This window comes from Rhamphochromis longiceps, linkage group LG11, assembly GCF_057381845.1.
Source record: "Rhamphochromis longiceps isolate RC_006_pf linkage group LG11, R_longiceps_female_GT1.1, whole genome shotgun sequence".
NCBI classification, from domain to species: Eukaryota; Metazoa; Chordata; class Actinopteri; order Cichliformes; family Cichlidae; genus Rhamphochromis; species Rhamphochromis longiceps.
The window spans coordinates 37,654,951-37,674,052 of record NC_140567.1 but is presented as its reverse complement, the minus strand read 5'-3'; positions in this window follow the sequence as shown (position 1 = coordinate 37,674,052).

Below are 19,102 nucleotides of genomic sequence, written 5' to 3'. Positions count from 1 at the left end.
AGTTACACTTGTGTTTGAATCCTGCAGCTTATCACACATTTGATTTCCATGTGTGACGACTGCAAGTGTCCAGAGTGAGGACAGACTGAGGGACCCACTGCTGCACATCATCTGTGAGGCTTTGCAGCCCTGATGATCCACCAGGACAAACTCAGCAGTGTGTGAGGAAGAGGAGGAGGAAGAGCCAGCAGCAGCTGACAGATGGAGAGAATAGACAGACTGTTCCCTGTTTGTGAAGGACTGCTAGGAAAGTTTAACATAACTGTCTGTGCTGAATCAGTCTTATTAGGTAATGTTCAAATAATGTGATCATCCCAGTGTTTTCAGTGTGGGAGAAAGTACTCAGGGCCTTCAAGTTACACACTATGAAAGGTGGTACATACCGTGCAGGGGCACACTGAACAAGTTTAATGTTCAGACACCTAAAGTATGTATCAGCAGCAGGATGGAGCTAAAAATAAATGTTGGTTTCAGTTCTATGAAGCTTTGAGTATTTTGGATCAGCAGCTGCTGTGTTTTTTGCATCATATTGCTGTAATTGTTTATATGCTTTATATATTCTGAGCTAAGTTGATCTATAGTGTTACATCATATTCTATAAGGATGTTATGTGTTTGTAGACTTTCTGCCCAGTTTGACCCATTTAGCAGAAGTCAGCTTGTTTAAGGCTCTGATATCTATTCTGTGTGACTTAAAGCAGTTATGACATGGTCTGATTTTCTCACCCAATAAAGGAATATTTCATATATCAGTCGACTCTTCATTCTATCAGACACACTTATCACAGCTCCTACATTTTCCTTTTTACACATATATGTAAGCATTGAGCCAAATGTAGTAATGCCAACAAATTAAAAGAACAAGATTTGTCTCTTATGCATAATACATCTATATATACACTGTCAAAGATACTTGTCTTTGAGTGAAGATTTAAGGTGATAGGAAATATAAGTAACTGCAACTTGAATCTTTGAGCCAGAGTTCAAGCTCACTGCTGTAATATAATAATAAAAAAAAAAAACACCCAGCACGCCCATGCGGGCGGTTTATCCTTCAAGCTCGGGTCCTCTACCAGAGGCCTGGGAGCTTGAGGGTCCTGCGCAGTATCTTAGCTGTTCCCAGGACTGCGCTCTTCTGGACAGAGATCTCCGATGTTGTTCCCGGGATCTGCTGGAGCCACTCGCCTAGCTTGGGAGTCACCGCACCTAGTGCTCCGATTACCACGGGGACCACCATTACCTTCACCCTCCACATCCTCTCGAGCTCTTCTCTGAGCCCTTGGTATTTCTCCAGCTTCTCGTGTTCCTTCTTCCTGATATTGCTGTCATTCGGAACCGCTACATCGATCACTACGGCCGTCTTCTTCTGTTTGTCTACCACCACTATGTCCGGTTGGTTAGCCACCACCATTTTGTCCGTCTGTATCTGGAAGTCCCACAGGATCTTAGCTCGGTCATTCTCCACCACCCTTGGGGGCATCTCCCATTTTGACCTCGGGACTTCCAGGTTATACTCGGCACAGATGTTCCTGTACACTATGCCGGCCACTTGGTTATGGCGTTCCATGTATGCCTTGCCTGCTAGCATCTTGCACCCTGCTGTTATGTGCTGGATTGTCTCTGGGGCATCTTTACACAGCCTGCACCTGGGGTCTTGCCTGGTGTGATAGACCCCAGCCTCTATGGATCTTGTACTCAGAGCTTGTTCTTGTGCTGCCATGATTAGTGCCTCTGTGCTGTCTTTCAGTCCAGCTTTGTCCAGCCACTGGTAGGATTTCTGGATATCAGCCACCTCCTCTATCTGCCGGTGGTACATACCGTGCAGGGGCCTGTCCTTCCATGATGGTTCCTCGTCTCCCTCCTCTTTCTTGGGTTTCTGCTGCCTGAGGTATTCACTGAGCACTCGGTCAGTTGGGGCCATCTTCCCAATGTATTCTTGGATGTTCCTTGTCTCATCCTGGACTGTGGTGCTTACACTCACCAGTCCCCGGCCCCCTTCCTTCCGCTTAGCGTACAGCCTCAGGGTGCTGGACTTGGGGTGAAACCCTCCATGCATGGTAAGGAGCTTTCTTGTCTTTATGTCAGTGGCTTCTATCTCCTCCTTTGGCCAGCCTATTACCCCAGCAGGGTACCTGATCACGGGCAGGGCGTACGTGTTGATCTTGTTCTTACCATTCAGCTGACTCCTCAGGACTTGCCTGACCCTCTGCAGGTACTTGGTGGTTGCAGCTTTTCTAGCGGCCTCTTCATGGTTCCCATTCGCCTGCGGGATCCCCAAGTACTTGTAACTGTCCTCTATGTCTGCAATGTTGCCTTCTGGTAGTTCAATCCCCTCAGTTCTGACTACCTTCCCTCTCTTTGTTACCATCCGACTACACTTCTCCAGTCCGAACGACATCCAATGTCATTGCTGTATATCCTGGTGGTGTGGATCAGTGAATCGATGTCTCGTTCACTCTTGGCATACAGCTTGATGTCATCCATGTACAGGAGGTGGCTGACAACTGCTCCGTTCCGTAGTCGGTATCCGTAGCCAGTCTTGTTAATGATCTCACTGAGGGGGTTCAGGCCTATGCAGAACAGCAGTGGGGACAGAGCATCTCCTTGGTAGATCCCGCACTTGATGGTGACTTGTGCTATGGGCTTGGAGTTGGCCTCTAGTGTTGTACGCCACATCCCCATTGAGTTCCTGATGAAGGCTCTTAGGGTCCCATTGATCTTGTACAATTCTAGGCATTCCAGTATCCAGCTGTGGGTCATTGAGTCATAGGCCTTCTTGTAATCAATCCAGGCAGTGCACAGGTTGGTCAGTCTGGTCTTGCAGTCTCGGCTGACTGTTCTGTCTACCAGTAGCTGGTGTTTTGCGCCTCTGGTATTCTTGCCAATTCCTTTCTGTGTCCCGCTCATGTATTGACCCATGTGCCTGTTCATCTTAGCCGATATGATGCCTGACAGGAGCTTCCATGTAGTACTGAGGCAGGTTATTGGTCGGTAGTTTGAGGGGACCGGTCCCTTCTTGGGGTCCTTGGGGATCAGGACCGTCCGGCCTTCAGTTAGCCATTCCGGGTGTCTCTCTTTAACTAGCAGCTGGTTCATTTGTGCTGCCAGACGCTCGTGGAGTGCAGTCAGCTTCTTCAGCCAGTAGGCGTGAACCATGTCGGGCCCTGGTGCTGTCCAACTCTTCATACTGGAGACCCTTTTCTCTCTCTCTCTTATTGTTCCCTTGCCACTGAGAGTACACCTTTGCTGGTTCTGTGGAGAACAGCTGGTTTATTCTCCTGCCTTCTATCTCTCTGGTGTACCTCCTCAAGCGGCTGGCCAAGGCTGTGAGTCTTTGCTTGGCAGTTTCCAAGGCCTCAGGTATGGACAGCTGTGTATATGTCCACAGCTGCTATACATATGTATATATACATATATATATATATATATATATATATATATATATATATATATATATATATATATATATATATATATATATATATATATATATACACACACACATCTGACAATACTATAATATTGTCCATATTATATTTACATTACACAGTGAGATGATTTTAGTCTCATGAACAGCATTAACTAATTGTTATTTACTAACTAATCTTAAATGACTGTTCAGTACAGAAATGAAGCCCAACAACCATGCTTTACAGTCCTGTGGTTTCAGCCTCAGATACTCAACTAATCAAAGTGATGTCATGACCAACAAAACATTTTTCTCCTTCATTTCTGTCAAACAATGCTGTATGTAACGTGTCTTGCAGTTAGTATCATGGTTGCTAGGCAACCTGAACAGCGCAACGAAGGCTAGACCGTCCCATTTCACAAGCCTCTCACTTCAGCACTTCTCGTACTTATAGTACGCACCGTACGTAGTGCGCGTACTTCAAGCGTGCAGACCCTGAATTGGGACACAGCCACAGTCCTCACTTGCACCTTTTTCCCAGACAGGAAACAGCCACCGCCCAAAACAGGAAACTCAAAGAAAGAGAAACATAATTAATATAACAGAAAACATTTTTAGAAAAACCACACAATGCTATTATGCGCATCATAATATCAGTGTTAGGTTTAAATAAAATGATTATTGAATTATATTACTGAAGAAAACTGCAAACCAAACTAATAAAGTGAACAAATGGACTGATTTGTATATTTGTACATTTTATATATTTTTGTCTGTTAATACTGTTCATATGTATATACTGCTGCAGAACTGTGACCTCGGGACTTCCAGGTCATACTCAGCGCAGATGTTTCTGTACACTATGCCGGCCACTTGGTTATGGCGTTCCATGTATGCCCTGCCTGCTAGCATCTTGCACCCTGCTGTTATGTCCTGGATTGTCTCTGGGGCATCTTCACACAGCTGGTCTTGTCTGCTGTGATAGACCCCAGCCTCTGTGGACTTTCTGCTGAGGACTTGCTCCTGTGCTGTGATGATTGGTGCCTCTGTGCTGTCCTTCAGTCAAGCTTTGTCTGCCATTGAAAGGATTTTTTGATATTAGCCACTTTTTCTGTCCTTCCTTCACTCTCGTTACCATCCGACTACACTTCTCCAGTAAGAATGACATCATGATCTTGTCGCTATAGATCCTAAAGGTGTGGATAGTGAGTCTTAATGATCTCACTGACGGGGTTCAGGTTTATGCAGAACAGCAGTGGGGATAGAGCTCCTTTGTAAATCCTGCACTTGATGCTGACTTGTGTAATTATCTTGAAGTCGGCCTCTAGTGTTGTTCGTCACATACCCACTGAATCCTCGATGAGGGCTCTTAGTGTGTGTGATCTTGTATAGTTCCAGATATTCTAGGATCCATGTGTGGGCATTGACTCTTAAGGTGTTTGTTTAGTCAATCCAGGCAGTCCACAGGTTGGTCAGTCTGGTCTTGCAGTCTCGAGCGACTGTTGCATCTACCAGATCTGGTGTTTTGCACCTCCAGTGTTTCTGATCATTTCTTTCCGGGCCCTGCTCATGTATTGAACCATATGTTTGTTCATTTTAGCTGCTGTGATGATTGACAAGAGCTTCCATGTTGTGCGGAGGCAGGTTATTTGCCGTTAGTTGGATGTAACTGGTCCCTTCTGGGGATCCCAGCCTGTCCGGGCTTCAGTTAGCCATTTCAAGTGTGTGTCATTCATTAGCAGGTGGTTCATTTGCTTTGCCAGACATTCATGGAGTGCAGTTAGCTTCTTTAGTGCTTCAATGCTGCAGTCTTCTTAATTTTCTGCCGACTCACTCTGAAACTGAAGGAGAAACAAAAGGTTTGGTTGGAAAAATACATTTTGTTCTCAAAAGTATTCACTCACCAACTAATTTAGCCGTTCCAAACACTTCCATGGTCACATGTGTACAAAACCAAGGATCTAAGCATGCAAACTGCGTCTACAAACATTTGTGAAAGAAGGGGGCGCTTTCAGGAGCTCAGTGAATTCTGGCTTTGGACTGTGATAGGATGTGCATTTGTGAAATTTCCTCACTACTGAATATTCCACAGTCAACTATTACTGGGATTATGGAAAAGTGAAAGCGATTGAGACCAATAGCGATCCAGCCTCAAAGTGGTAGGGCGCTCACAGAGCGAGGTCATTGGATGCTAAGGTGCAAAGTGCATGGAGGTTGCCAATGTGTTGCAGAGTCAGTCAGTACAGACCTCCAAACCTCATGTGGTCCTCAGAATGGCTCAAGAACAGTGCAAACAGAGCTTCATGGAACGGGTTTCTTTTCCCAAGAGGCTGAATCCAAGCCCTGCATCGCAGACCTTTCCAAAGTGTGGGGCCCGCCCCCTAGGGGGGGCATAGAGCCATGGCAGGGGGGGGGGATGAAAAGGGGGGGAAAAAACAAAACGCTTGGACACTGCTAGCACGGGCGCCTACAGAAACGCAAAGCAGGAGATCAAGCATCGCTGAATATGTTTCCAAACCAACTTCATTCTAAGCCAAAGACTAGAAAATATGGTGAAGCAAATCTTCCCTTTGGCTTCACCTGCACAAGTGCCGAGGTAGGTCTCCCTGCAGGATTGGTTTCCCCTTCGTCGGGAGCAGCAAGGCTGGACTGGGACAAAAAATCGGCCCGGGCATTTTGACTAGAGACCGGCCCACCAGGATAAAGATTGGAAATGTGATGTCATTCAGGGGTAAAACCGCAATGGACTCTGGGAATTTGTGGCAAGAGGTACTAGCGCACGCAGGCTTTCAATTGAAATCAGTTACACAGCGATAAAAAGAAACCCAAAAAATGGCAAGAAGCTGTTGTATTATTAACTGCAATAGCCGGTCGCATGACAGCCACGGGAAGCCGACGGGTAAAGAGATCTTTTTTTTTTTATCGGATTACGTCGTTGAAGAGAAATTTTTAAGCCATGTTTCCGAAGTAAGAGCCGAGGGATGGCCTGGATATACCAAATATAACGTCCCAGAACACTCCAGCTCACATGTTAGTCTGCTCCAAGCATTCCCACAAAGATCAGAGTTTTGTAGTAGTTAATACGTCATTTTTCTTAACATAATTGGTGATATAGGTTACAAGCAAGTCTGGCGCTGAACAGAAATTGTCGCGCTATGCTCCTTTGTTTATTGTGCATAAATAGTAAATTGTCCTGACACAATATTGCGTTTCGCTTCTGTTATTATGGTACACTGACAAAAACATATACTTTTATTCACAGGATAAAACAGTTGTTTTGTATCACTAATTGTCCAGTACGATTACAGCGTACAGTATTATTGTCACTGCTACATTTCTGTAACGCGTACCAGAAATTATTTCCACTACTAATTAATTACCGTTGAGCTCAAAGGTTATATTAATAAACTTTTAACGAATGTGTATTTATGACGACAATTTGTGAGACTGGTAAACTCACCTTTGTTCGTACGATGGTCTTCCGTTCTACACGGTGCATTTCAAGGTCCTGTACCCATCCGTCGGTAAACTGTACCTGGGCTTGTTGCAGTGACCTGAAGTTACTAAACTTCATGAGTGTATGCACTCACTCCAAGAACCGTATGATTATAAATCTGAGCGTGGTGAAAGTTGGGCAGCACGTTAACGTCTTTTGTCCACTCTGTGTGCTGTAAGGATCACTCTGATTTTTCCTCGTATCTTTTCTTTGTCTTTTCGTCAAGTCTGTCTTTGTACGGACCGGCATTGTTCTCCTTTTGTTTTGTACATTTCTTTTTTGTGCGGCAAAGAAAAAACAAGAAGGTATTGGAACCGGAGAATGAACGTTTTGCGGTGCTGCAAATTCTTGCATTTGATGCGGTACTTGGATTGTTTTGCCACGAGTTCCCGGCATGCAAAGTGCGAAAATCACGTGATTGCTAAACAAGGGGGAGGGTGCATCCGGCCTCCTCGGCTGTAATTGGTCCAGCCCAGAGTCGATCATGACCAATTGGCCAATCCAACACCTTTCGTTATATATAGGGCTTTGGAGCGTGATGTCACGGGGGTGGGCGTGGAAAGGATTTTGGCCCGATCCGCCATTCTGCTCCTGTTAAATATTCTTAAGTCTTGTGCTGTTATTTTTTCAAAAGATACAGTAAATAAAGTAATGTTAGTAGTGGGTGATATCATGTAAACACTCATGATTTGGTGTAAACATTTTGTCATTTGTAAACTGTAAATGATATGGATTCTACACTGTTACTGATGTGATGTTCTATAAAGTGGTTTTAATAAAAAAAAAAGGCAAAATTATTTTGTTTCTTTATTCAACTTTTGAACAGCAGGACTCAGTCAGTACATATTCAGTAAATGCAAATTATTTACACAGCAGTGCACTACAGGCATAAATCTAGACCCCTAGATAAAACATGGCATTATAGCAGTGACGACTCCTCCACAGTAGCAGGTGGGGTTTTTCTGTTTTGGGGACGGCTCCTTTTACCTGTCACTACAGATGGTCTGTTTATGTTTTGATCAAGAGCCTTTTTTTGGGCAGCTGAAGAGAAGTCGTCTATCTTATGGCCAACCTCTGGCTGTATCTTGGTCATATTACCAGGCAAAACCCAGTATGCAGGTTCATCTGTAACAGTCCTTGTGCCACGGATCAACACTGTTCCGTCTACTTTAGACAGAAGAGCAGCGACGTGGGTGCAGGTCTCTGCGACTCCGGCCATACAGGTGCAGTGGGCGACTTCAACCTTCCCTGTGATGCTCTCAGTGACCCATGGCTGCAATGCTGGTTCATTCAGTCTTTGAGAGAGCAGCACCTGAAACACACACAGACAAAGTTCATTTAAAGACAAGAACTATGAGCCAAGGCCGACACAAATGTGTTTTATCTACTTTATCATAAATGTAACAAAGTGTTTAGAAAGTTAGCACATACATGTAATTATGCATTTCTTTATGTGTCCATCTATAGAACGCTGCAGGTTATAGTCTAAATCTGTCTGTTCTCTGTCAGAAACCTGCCTGCAGAAAATGAACCTAAAGCATGTAATGCAAGGATGTCATCACTTTAGAGATGGAGAAAGCATAAAGTGACAATTATGAATCACTTAATATGATAAGGAGATTCTGCAGGTCATTAATCAAAGTATAAAACTACAATAAAATGTATTTTTAGTGACACAGGATACAAATATGGAAGCAAGATGTATAATTAGAATTATTTATAATAAACATTAATAAATTAGTGCAATTTCTTTAACCATAGAGAATAACTAAATCCTTCAGGACAATGTCACATCAATGCACTGAACTCACTATGTTATCCCTCTAACAGCCTCCACATGTTCTCACTGTCATTTCCCCTCATGAATGAATTTATGCTGCACTAATCTGAATGTTTGCAGGGAAATCAAACGCATTTCACTCGCAGTACTCGAGCTGACTTACCTTTGTTTGAATGACGACTTGTACGCGCTGACTCCACAGATAAGGTATGAAATATATCAGGCTACGTCAATAGCGGTTGGTCTTCAGGGTTTCTACTCCACGGCCGTATTTCATACGGGTCCACATTTCCAAGTACCGCCGCTTCGCCTCTGGACGCAATCGGTCTCTATACAGTCCATTCTCGTTTGAGCTGCTTTTAAGCATCTTGTAATCGTTGTTCCAACACAGTGTGTTTGATTTGATTCGTAGACCCCGAAAATGGTGCCGCGCTCCCACAATGCATTGCGGCGTGACGTCAACTCCAAAGCCCTATACCCTTCCTAAAAAAAAAAAAAAATCCATCGGCCCATGAAAACAAAAAATCGCCAGCGGCCCACCGGGCAAATTCCCGGTATGCCCGATGGCCAGTCCAGCTATGGGGAGCAGCGCTGGGCTGTTCAAATCACGGACAAACAGGATCCCACAGCTGTTTATGTTTTTAAACCTATTTTGCACAGAGAGGCATTTTTTGAAAAATGTATTGACAGCAATGTTGAATATTATTACACAGGAAGAAAAACAACTACATGTAAAATAATCACATGTGACGCCTCTGCCTTTGTAAATGGAGGGACAGTAACTGTGTAAAACCTGCAGACAGTCAGATTAACAGTATTGTGTCTCTATCTGCCATTCTGCAATTCATCTCATGTAAACAATAACGTGGCCACAGCTGACGTGAAAAAAGGCACATACCTTTGACGTTGTGTGACCAACTCTGTATTCCTCGTCCACACATAAAAGGAGTTTTAAAGAATCTCCGTTTTCAGTTATTCAAAACGCCGTTTACGTGTGGATGAAACAGCTGCGTTGTCAAAAATACCCGTGTAGGTGTGGACGTAGCGTAAAAGAAAGTAGTTTATTTTATTACTACCTGTAATTTATTGCAGATTATTTGTATTTGCTTAATTGTTTACTAAATGTTTGAGGTGTGAAATAAACCGCATTTATTTTGTAAAACAAAGGGGGGGAACCACTGGGCTACGATGACCTGGATGACTGAGAACCTTCACAGACAATAATAATAATAGTGAATACACAACAAGGTCTTCACACTGTGAATGCTCAGGCCCTCGTTACTAAATGTATCTGTGTTTTAGGTGATCATCAGAAAAATCACACATTATCATAGAAATGCCAAAAAATGTCTTAGTGTTGAAGGATATAAAAAAAACAACAACAGCAATAGAATAATATTAAACACAAAGTGAACCCGTCTTCCTTCATTAAATAGGTTCTTTTAGATGTTAAGGAGGAATTGACTTAACCAGGCTGGCGGAGAATGAAGACAACCGGACACCTGCAGCAGATGGGGAATCAGTGAACTTTTATTGAGACAGAGACAACCTCTCAACACAGCTCACATCAGGAGATTCCTAATATTTGCTGTGAGGATGGGTATATATTCTCTAAAACTTACAGGAGGGGGTTGTGAGGAAAGTGCTGCATTAGCAGAAAAACAACTCCATAAAAGGAAAGCGGCCTTGGGTGTTCTAGCCTCTTCGCTTGCAGATATCTTCCACCTGCAGGATGAGGCGATCGCTTCTTATCGCTCTCAAGGCCAAAGTCGTGAGCACACATTTTTATTACACAGTTGCACAGTAACTTTAAAGCTGAACAATATTTAAAGCTGAATAATGTTTGATCAGATTATATTTTCTTCAAATCCCCCTTTTGACCCATCTTAAATGGGTCAACACACAAAAATAAGTAACATTCAAAGGAACACAGAGACGTGTCGAAGCCTGGCTCGAAAAACTCCTCGGGTCTTATCATTTGTCTTTATATGTATGAGGAGAAAAGAGTCCAGGCACCACCCTGCCCAGGGGTCGGCTGCAAGCAGTCTCGGTTCCCGATGAAAGCAGTAACAGCTGTCCTGCACACACGGATACAACGAGTTAGTGCAACCAGGGTAGTGACACAAAATTAACAGTTCCTGTAACCTAGCAACCAAAAAGCATAAGTAATGATAAAAATGTGGAGAGTGCAGAGTATACTATAATAATGAGAGATATAAACGTGAAAATGTGAAAGAATAAATCAACCGTAAAATAAACTCAGAACGGTAACTGCTAAGGACATTCAAAAGTGAATATGGTAAAACGTGAGGAAGGGGTGTGGAAAAAAACAATTTATATCCAGTGGTGGGAGTACACATTCGCTCAGGCTTAAGTCCGGAGACCCTGAGAACATCGCTTAACCCTCACAACCCGACCAGACACAGTTCAACCAGATATATCCTTCAAGAGGAAGTGGGTGAGGGAAACAATTAATAACAAACCTAATACAAAACACCACAGAGAAACAACCAGTCTAGAAGCATTTAAACAAGAGAAAGACGATAATGTTCGTCACCCTCACGATCAGGATTATGCCAATGGGAATGAGACCCAGGGCCAGGAAGCAAATAAAGACGCAACATCTTTGCCTGCCTGTCATTTCAGGGGGAAAGGGCCAAGACATGTTTACTTAGCTTGGATGTCTTCCAATAGAGGATGATGGGGCAGAGAAAGGTGGTCCAGTTCCCCCCACCTCGCCAAGGGCGTGTTCTAGGAGTTAAAGAGCAACAACCTGCAATCTGTACCAAAAAATCTTCATAGTCCCACCGGAAAATCATAAGAGTAATAAACGATTCAGCTCAACAGACAAGTATCATGTTCAGGTTTCTCCAATCATTAAATCACTATTATTGCCACAATTTGCTTTATTCACCCTTTGGGCAATGTTATTCCAAGAGAGAGAGAGAGAGAGAGAGAGAGAGAGAGAGAGAGAGAGAGAGAGAGAGAGAGAGAGAGAGAGAGAGAGAGAGAGAGAGAGAGAGAGAGAGAGAGAGCCCCTAATGGCCAGTTAGTGGGCTCTAGGTCAAACTGTCCCCAAATTTGTTATTTGTTATTATTACTTGTTTTCATGTCACTTGTCTGTTTTCTACTGCACCCCTCTCACCAAAGCAAAGCAAACATTAGCAGCACATTGACCGTAGTCAGGCATCCTCATTCCATAGGTGCTATAAAACATTTCCTGTAAAAGAATCACAGTTTTCAAGACAGGGTGTGTCTCCCCCAACACTCTCACCAGAATACAGTGTAATAGCATCCCCAACTCCTAACCCATAAACACCGTTTCTTCACACATCCGCCCAGAAATCCTGTAATAGAAAAACATTAAAACTGTAACCCTGTAGGGAAGAAAATGTAAATGGTAACGCTGCGCAGTCACCTCTGTAAGCAACACAAGACACAAAAATGGCATTTACAGGTTCACTCATCCTCGAATATTTTGTCATCCTTCTACTCCTGTAAAAGAAACCCACATAAATTCATCCACCCTTTTATCCTATCTAGGTGGAGGTGGTTAACCTTGAGTCATGGTCAAGTCTTGTCATCTTTTACCAGTCAGTCCGTTTGTTTTTATTCCCAGTCTTTCATCCATTCATCCGTTCTTTGCTGATAGTGAAACCTGTCGTCGCATCTAGTTTCCACACTCAGCAAAATGACGTCATCTCAAAAAGAAACAAGAACTTGAGTTTGGATTACCTCGCTGAATCCTTTTTTAAACAGGGACTCTCTTTTCTAATTGTCCCCACAAGTGTTTCCTCCAGAACCCATTTCAATGCGGAGAAACTCACTTACAACAATTTTCTCGCCGACGTGTAATGCTTGTAATTTCCGATGTGCAGATCTGCTTAAAGAAAAGATTCACAAACAAAAATCAGTAAATATAAAACAAAATAAAATGAAAAATAACAAAAACAAAATGCAGACGCCCGGGTCTTAGGACTTGTCACTGAATATTCTTCCCATCAATAAAAATACCAACCTAAACCTACACAGAGTCAAATCAACACCACCTCAACCTTTTCATATTCATAAACCTATATGTTTTGCGTTCGTGAAACAAAATTGAACCATTAAGTAAGTTGAGCTCTTGAAATGTTTTAATTCTCTTAATTCTGCCAGTTTATTTCAACACTTATTCAATGACTTTTATTCAACTGCTACTTGGTCACTCGACTTTTACCTGTTCAAATTGCCTAGGGTTCAACAAAGTCTAGATCCCCGTTATCATGAAACTTGAACGGTGTACGATGATTTACTTACAGTAATTTAGCATCATTACTCAACCTAGCTCTACTACTGGCACTGCGTGACTTTTCTCACACTGGAAACCAGAATTTAGTACAGAACTTTAATGCCTCAGGCAATCGCGTTCAAGGGCTGCCCCCCCTTCTCTTCTTCTTTGTCCGTGTGTTCCTCCTTTATTAAATCTCCATCACAATGACGTGGCGCTCTGAAATAAAACTCACACTGTTAATTCCTCGTTTTCACTCTGCACCACTGCTCAGAGTGTTTTCTTTTCTTTTTAGTGTAGAGTAAACAATTAAGTCGAGGCCTTAAGCCCCAGATATCTCGCACGGGCATCATTTTCATAACCAAACCGCTCCGGACTCTGCTCCCCAGACCACACAAATGCCCTCTGGGCTTATTATTATAGCAAATTCTGTATTTGACTTTGTTGTGTGCAGCATTGAGCCTTTGTCAGTAAAGCATTCTTCATTGCAGCAGCTGGAGCATTGTGTGTCACTTCTTAGTAAATTAAATCAACATTTTGATTTTAGTGCATGGGTATGTATCAGTTTTTACTCCCTCAACAAGTGCATAAGTGTTCATGTGTGTGTTTCCCTTCATTCTAAGTAGGCGCATGCAGAAGTGTGTGTTCGTGTGTTGGTATATGTTTGTGTTCATCACCTTCCTGTTCTGTAGTTTAGGTAAACCAGCGGCCTGACGCATGGCCTAGGGTCCTCCCCTCCTCTTTGGGTCTGTTTTCATCCGTTGTTGCAGCTGCCTGCATCTTCTCCTTGTACCTTGACCCTTTTGCTTCTGCCTTCTGCAGCTCTGCTGTTCGGCTCTTCTCAGAGGTCAGCATCCTTCTGCTCACCGTCCCTTTTCCTCCGGGCTTAATGCGCGTCTCGTCACAGCTCTGTCAGCTGACGCAGCCTGGGAATTTCCCCCGTGTAGTGAAACGGGCTTTAGGTTTAGTGCTCTCCGTCTCTGCTGCATGAGATCACTCTTTTGCAGCACTGTTGACATCCTCAAGTTGTTGTTGTGAGTCCAGCTGCTGTGGCCTTCAGGGGTCAAAGGGTCAAAGATGGTCGCGGAGAGGGCAACGATGGTAGAGGGGAGGGTAGGAGTCCAGGTCAGCTTCGGCTCTCAGAAAAAACAAAAACAAAACAAAACAGGCGAACAGGAAAATGATGTTGTGTTGGCTGTGCTGTGTTGGCTGTGTTATCCCGAGAGGGGAGAAACAACGAGATCTCGTCTCCCCCCTTTTTTTGTTTTTGTTTTTTTTTTTTTTTTCACCATATAATCAACTCATAACCCCTCAAGTTGACAGGACAACACAGGTACGTGTTAAAATTCTTAAGATCCTGTTTAGAAACCTAAAAAGGAATTTCCTATCATTCAGTAGTCATTTGTCTTAAACAATCAACAAAAACATGTCCCAAGTCGACCCTTTTAACCACTAAATTTGTCGTGTCCTCACTTAATCCTCAGACCAGTGTCTTTGTCTTTTGACGTTACGTTGTTGTCCTGCAACCCAAAGCGTTTAATTGTCAGTAATGTATAAACTATATCATTTAAAAACAGGTGTATGTTAAGTGTCGCTACTTTAACCTTGCATGTACGTGCACATGTATGTAAGCTGTTTCTTCATTGCATGTATGGGTGCGTCTGTATATGGGTTACTTTAACTTTTTCTCAAACGAGGCATTTCTCTAACACGCACATGTGTCTGTTCCTCACCCTTCTCATATCTTTCTCTGGTTGTGTGTGGTTTTATTTGTTTCAGTGATTTACCAGTAACATCTTTTCCTTTTCTCCATGTCTTCCGCCAGAGGTTAACACTGGTGAGATTCAGGGACACAGCACCCAGAGCAGTTCAGCGAGAAAAACCCGCCTCAAACTACATTCTCTCTTTTTTGTTTTACCGGGAGGGGTGAGGACAACTCTGGTGTCCAGCCGTGAATTATAGCCAAAGCTTGGCCTGTCTTCTGCTGCCGTACTCAGGCTTCCAGGTTAAGAAAAAACACCTGTATGAAGACACTAAACATACATTTAGTATTTGTATAAACATAACTGCCTAAATCATTGAACTCTTGAGGAGGGTGTATTTCAGAATCAGAATCAAAATCAAAAACTTTATTGTCATTGTCATGAGACCGACGACATTAAGAATGGTCCCCGATCATTGCATCATCCCTAGTAATATCAAATATAAAAAACAATAAAATTCAATCAATAAAATAGATAGAATACTTAAAATACTAAGTATTCCCACCGTCATGCTTCAGACCGTGCATAGATTAACACAAGAGTGGCATGGTGGACATTTTTGTAGTATTCAGATGTGTCATTGCAGTTGGATAACAGCTGTGTTTGAGTCTATTAGTCCTTGCTCTGATTGCCCTGTACCGTCTGCCTTAGGGCAACAGTTCGAACAGGGAGTGGCCAGGATGTGAGGTGTCTTTTATGATGTTTTGGGCCTTTTTAAAACAGTGGGCGTTGTTTGACTCTTTACTAACTTTAAAACCCCACCATAACAATTTCTCACTGACAAACTTCTATGCATCCATTTAAACATGCCAAGCCAGCACAAAATCACACACATACCCCTACAGCAAAGCTTTAACATAACCACAATGCAACTCCTCCCTTAAACGGGAGAAATCACCCTGAATCAACCAACTCTATATAAAACGTCAAACAAAGATAAACCACAAACATTTCTACACTTCTGTGTCTTCCACGCAGCACAATAGGCAGAAAAACACCGATTACTCACAGTCTACAACAAAAGAAAAACCTGCTCTTTTCACAACTCTCACAGCTAAAGTCAAAACTCTTACCCAGTGCCTCTGAAATAATAAAAAAAATCACCAAATACTCGATTACTCTTTTCACTCGCTCCCTCTCACTCCCTTCTTCCTCATACAGCATACACGCTCGCTCCCGCGGACCCGCTCGGCCCCGCGGGCTCACTCGGCCCCCACCTTTTTCCTCTCACAGAGACAGAGAGAGAGACCCTTTTCCTTTTTTTTTTATTTCTCCAGCACACATACACACACAGAATCCCAACTGAGAGAAAGAGGGAGAGAAGAGAAAAGAGTTGTAGAGAGGAAGTTTTTTAGCAGGAGTTTCAGATCTAACAGATTTATACAACTTATTTACACACACCGGTAATTTATGTTCTATTTATTGATTTTAAAGGAGAATTTGGGCCAGCTGGGTTTCTGCCTCTGTTAGGCACTAACAGCTGGGGCGCTGCTTTAAAGGTGAGTCAGCACTGAAATATCCCTTCAGGTGTTACCAGGCTTCTACCAAACCGGAGTCTGGCGGGTAACCTTGCCTAGAGCTTCCTGATAGGGGTGCTAGTTGGTTGTCACCTTGTTCACACGTCTCATTCACACTTCATACATTACCTGCAGTCACTCATTACCCTCCTTATGTATGTAATAAATGTGTAAAAAAAAAATTCTATGTGTGGTGTATTATTTTAACCAAAAGAGGAACCTAGTTCCTTTAATTGTGTAATCTGTGAACAACGGAGAACCAACTGTCCTGCCCAGTGTTCCACAGCAAGCATTCAGCGTGTATTTATGTGTGTCCAATATCAAACAGAACATCAAAACATTTAAAACACTAAAATCATCGGGGTTTTAAGAAGAGATCCGTTTTCTCCTATTGATCAAAGGGACCCCTCCTTTGGACTCCAACCAGTACTTCTCCTTTTTAAGTTTTAGAGGATCTTTTCTAATAAAGTCCTCTGGGCCTTCCTAACCCTTCTGTAGTTTAGAGAATATTACTAAAAAATATTCTCAAGGCCTTTAACCTTTTAATTTGTTTAGAAAGGCGTTACTAATAAACCCTTTCAAGGTCCCAGACCTGCACTGAGGTATGTATCCGACACCGGAGAGCAACCCGTCGGCTGCAACCGTGGTCAGACCTCAGTTCACTCTTATCTTTATTCACTTATTCACTTATTTCTTATTCACTTATCTCTTATTCACTTGTCTGATTCTCAACAAGCCTTAAGTAAGCCAGACAATTTTGGTTATGAATTACTAGGAGTTTGGACACTAAGTATTTTTATAATGTTCAATATAGCAGAAATAAAAGGTCTGCTTACCTTGTTTTTGTGTGCACACAGCTTTTGTCCAAACTCCGTTCACTCAGACCACGGCCGATTTCCTCCCATCCGTTCCAGTTTGGCCTGGAGCGGATCCTGTTCGTGACGCCAATTGAAGGATATAAAAAAAACAACAACAGCAATAGAATAATATTAAACACAAAGTGAACCCGTCTTCCTTCATTAAATAGGTTCTTTTAGATGTTAAGGAGGAATTGACTTAACCAGGCTGGCGGAGAATGAAGACAACCGGACACCTGCAGCAGATGGGGAATCAGTGAACTTTTATTGAGACAGAGACAACCTCTCAACACAGCTCACATCAGGAGATTCCTAATATTTGCTGTGAGGATGGGTATATATTCTCTAAAACTTACAGGAGGGGGTTGTGAGGAAAGTGCTGCATTAGCAGAAAAACAACTCCATAAAAGGAAAGCGGCCTTGGGTGTTCTAGCCTCTTCGCTTGCAGATATCTTCCACCTGCAGGATGAGGCGATCGCTTCTTATCGCTCTCAAGGCCAAAGTCGTGAGCACACATTTTTATTACACAGTTGCACAGTAACTTTAAAGCTGAACAATATTTAAAGCTGAATAATGTTTGATCAGATTATATTTTCTTCAGTGTGGAAATGATATATTTTCTTTATAAATGTTGGCCTTTTTATCTTTAAGTTTTTAGAGAAAACATGATTTAAATGTCTTTAATTAGTTTTAATATTTAAAACAGCAACAGAAACATTAATATTTAATTTTTCTTTATGAATGTTTGAATTTTCCAGGTTGCAACAATGGCAGCTGTTAAAGATCTGCTTCTAGAAACACGGGAGGATTTGAGTGATCAGGGTCTCAAGGAGTTCATGTGGTTCCTGCAGTTCACATGTTTTCAGAGGGGCCTTCCACAATTCCCACCGAGTACAAACAGAAAACATATAGTGAACGCGATGGTGCAAACATGTGGCCAACAGTCTGTGGAGGTAACCATTGATGTTTTCAGGGACATGCAGAGAACTGATCTGGTGCAGAGGCTGTCAGAGAGCAGCTCAGGACTCAAAGGTAAGAGAATAATTATCCCTAATAAAAAAAAATTATCAAGAGTTGATTCAAAATCTTTGAACCAAGTCACAAAAACTGAACAATGGAAGTTTTTTTGTCTTCCTGAAAGAAGGCAGGAGGATTTTCTTCACTGAAGTGTTTAATAATAGATATTGTTAAATAAAACACAGACATTAATATTAAGATTACAAACGACTAAATTCTTTCCTTACACACTTAATTGTTTTCTGATCATTAACCCTGACGTTAAATAAGTTATGAATGGATTTAAGGTGGACGACAGACACTAGACAGACAATCATTGTGGAGCCTAAAGAGAGCAAATGAAGTAATAGATAGATGAGGTGTTGTTCACAGCCGGCACCTTTCTAACTTTGCCAGCATCAGCTTTAAAATCTGTACCTGATCCTGAGAGTTGTTGTTGTGGCGGCTGAAAAGCTGCAGCCGTGTGTGTTTGTAACAGCAACCGAGTGTAAGTATGAATAAAGATTGTGCTGAAAAGCATTAAACTGTGGACGAGTCTGCTGTGGGGATACTACACTTTCTTTTCTCATGGTAACCATGATATTGTAATATTTCTCCCAGAGAAACTTTGTGGATGAATGCTGGGCTGCGCTGAGCCAGAAAGTGAGTAATATCACCTATGACTGTATTTAAATGATGCAGCGTTCACTGAACATGTTCAGTTTAAAAAACTCCTACATGTAGAAAAGATAAACAGAAAGATTAAATTCATCAGGTTGGAATAAATGTTAATCAGGTGTGTAATTATCACTTACATCATTTGCTTGTAACTGTGTCTGGTGTAATCTAAACATTTATGAGACGTTGATGAGATAGAAAAAAAACCTGGAGAAAAGTCGCATTTACCTTTTTTTTCTCAGGTAGAAACGTTGGCGTCTGTTATTGAGCTGATTTTGGAAACCCTGGCTGGTCTGAGTTACTGGGAACTTGAGGTTTTCAAGGAAGTCCTGCGTAA